We start from the raw sequence: 3,179 nt of genomic DNA on the forward strand, positions 1-3,179 counted from the left end.
TCCTCAGGAAACTAGCAAGAAATTTCCTTCGAAATTTCTACGTCAAAACATCATTCATTTCCAACCACATTCCTAACACTACCTTCTCCACTCCAGCATATTCTTCCAATCTCAGTTGATAGTGACCTAAACACACACACACACAAAATGTTTATAAAAGCCACAATATCCACTCTTGTATTCTTCATACTCACTACCTTCTCTTCACTATTCATTAAATATATAGCCTACCATTAACCAATAACCATGACCTTCATGATACCTGAATTCATCCAATACTTCTTTTCCCAAATAACACTCAGCATGATCCTCTTGTACCCCCAATTAGGGGTTTTCTTGGATGGTTCCAACATTCAAGTTGAAAAGAAGAACCAAAAACCCAAATTGTCAAAAAGATCACCTTCATTTAAATATAGAAACATACAAGAACATGAAGTGAAGATGGTGATGGGCAGTTTGGGGATTTTTTGCAATTCCAAAGGTGACAATTTCCCAAGAAGTTTAAGTTGTGACGATCTTTTTAACATTTTTGAACAACAACAGCCGAGACTGGACGAAGTGAAGGAAGCCTTTGATGTGTTTGATGAGAACAAAGATGGGTATATTGATGCAAGGGAGTTGCAGAGAGTTCTTTCTGCTTTGGGGATGATAGATAGAATAGACATGGATGACTGCAACAAAATGATTAGAGTGTTTGATGCTAACAATGATGGTAGAATAGATTTTGATGAGTTTGTGAAGTTTATGGAAGGCACATTCTGTTGAATTAAATTTCGGACAAGTTAAACCATATACTATGCCAAAATGGCAAAAACTGCAATGATCGGATCTGGATTATTTTTTTTTTCTTTTATATAACTTTGGTCACTAAATTCAAATAAGATTAGTGATACAATTGTATATGTAAATTAATGTTGATTTTTCTCATTAAAAAGTCCCAACTTTTATTTTTTTCCTCAACATGATTTAGTTTTATACAACCACCTTAGAATTACAACTTTTTTAACCAAAAGAACTATCACTAGAGAACTCTCACTTGCCAAAACGCTACAAACCAATGTGATAAGTAAGTCATGTTGGATTTTATATACTGGTTCGGTAAAGTCAATGGGGCTGACAGAGTTTTGACCCGTTAGAGTTACATCATGGGTAACGAGCTTGAAACCCGCTTAAGTTAGTTAACCGGGTATGACATAAACTAATGAGATAGTAAGGAACGGGCTTTTGGAAACAAGAGACGGGCTTGGTGGGTCATATTAGCTTAACTAGTTTATTTATAAACTAGTTAACCTAACCTATCATTAATCCTAACCATAGCCACCACAACTTATTATCTCTTCCAAGCTTACACACCACCATCACCGCCGGCTCCCTACCTGCCGCCGCTACTGACCCATGTGCGCCGCCGCCAATGGTCATTATAACATCGACCACCGCCGCCGCTGCTGTTCCTTCACCGGCTGCCGCCACTACTCCGCTGCCGCTGCTGTCCGTGAACACCAAAGCACCGCCGCCTGCTGCCGCGGTTCCTGTTCACCCGCCACAGCCGCCGCCATGTTCCGTCGCCACTACTGGGACTCATTTGTCACTTAGCGTTGCTCGCTAACTCTCAGTGTCTCAACCAGCTATTTATTAACCGAGATAAACTTAAATATAATTGGTTTATTATAATAATTACATTTGATGAGTTGTTTATATTACTGTGCTCGTATGGTTTTGTAACTGGATCCTGTTAGGTTTAGTTTCGGTGCTGATTACTCGTTTTATTCCGCTGTGTATATATTGATTAATGGATTAATTAATTATTCGACATATTATTGGACCAGGTTGAATAATAAAATTTGACTGATCAGTACTGAAACCCAACAGTGGTATCAGAGCCTTGGTTACAACGTACGAGTCGGTACTAGTCTTTTAACCGGAATTAGAGTACAAACTTTAACTGGTTTTAAAGTTTCTGGTCTAATTAATTTTAGGACAAGTTTATATTTTGGTCAAAATTTTATTTGTTTTATTTGACCAAAAACTTGCCTGAATTTTGGTTGTTTGTTATGCAATATGTAAATCTGGCCCGACTGTGTTTGTGGTTGTTTGTGATGTTTTGGTTTTTGGTTTTGGCCATATGGATGGTTCAAATTTGTAATAGTTAGGGTTTTTTCTTTATTGTATTTATTTTTGTAATATTGCATTTCATTTATAAATATTGTAATAAATGAGACCCGAAGACAAAGACCATGGAAACTAAACGAGAATCACGAAGTCAGTGGGAGTTGCTCGAGACGACGATTGGATGCACTCAAGTCCATCCTTGTAGTTGTTTGTATGTTGTGACCCCGTGACCCGTTCGGTCTTGCTAATAGGCTCTAGCTCTCCGAACAATTTTTTGGCCATATAGATTTACATATTTAGTTATTTGTTTTTGTGGTTGCTTAATTTTATAAGATATTAAAACAATCATGATAAAACAAGTTCTAGAAGGAGTTTTATAACTTGCCAAATTTTGTCTTTCAAACAAAGTTTGATTTAAAAAAAATTATAACCAATCATGTTGTGCAAAATTAAACTAAATTTGATTTTCCAGAACTAACAACTTAATAGGTAACTATTAACTTAAAGTTGGTTATTCATATCGCGACCAACTTAGTTTTAATAGGTTATGTAAAACTAAGTATCCTGAGAGATGAAAGGGTTTATCAAGTTATCCCAATTAATACAGTGAAATTGGACTTTTACTCTATTCGGTAATATTTGAAATTAATCTAATTTTAAAATCAATAGTTTATGCCATCCTACTATAAGCCACACTTGAGGCATACTGCGAAACTTCAAGTGCTTGGAGCTACAGCACCGCACTTGATTTCTAGCCTATCCCTTCAAGATGAAAGGGTTTCGTTGACACATTCGGCCCTTTCACAAGTGACTATACTAGGGCGCCTATTACTTTACTCTCTAGTTACGTGCTACAGCTGTCTGGAGACTAAGGTGGGAATAGATGAGGCTAAACGTATCTACTTACACAAGTGTTGTCTTGATAGGCCTCATAACCGAGAGTTGTGCTTTATTCACAATTGGCAATCGTTGCCTATCTACCTAACCACTTATTAATGTTGTGTGCTATAGCTGCATTAGTAACTGGAAGCCAGATTCTCAAGTTCCTATTTTGTTTATGTTATTGGGTC

The 3,179-nt window shown here is 36.9% G+C and overlaps 1 pseudogene; it reads left to right on the plus strand.

Moving 5' to 3' along the window:
• The first annotated feature begins 232 nt into the window (after positions 1-232).
• On the plus strand, positions 233-819 carry LOC143559312 (putative calcium-binding protein CML46 pseudogene; annotated as a pseudogene).
• Positions 820-3,179: the final 2,360 nt, after the last annotated feature.

This window comes from Bidens hawaiensis, unplaced genomic scaffold (assembly GCF_021521415.1).
Source record: "Bidens hawaiensis isolate Kalapana, Puna unplaced genomic scaffold, B.hawaiensis_p1.1 tig00019805_1, whole genome shotgun sequence".
NCBI classification, from domain to species: domain Eukaryota; kingdom Viridiplantae; phylum Streptophyta; class Magnoliopsida; order Asterales; family Asteraceae; genus Bidens; species Bidens hawaiensis.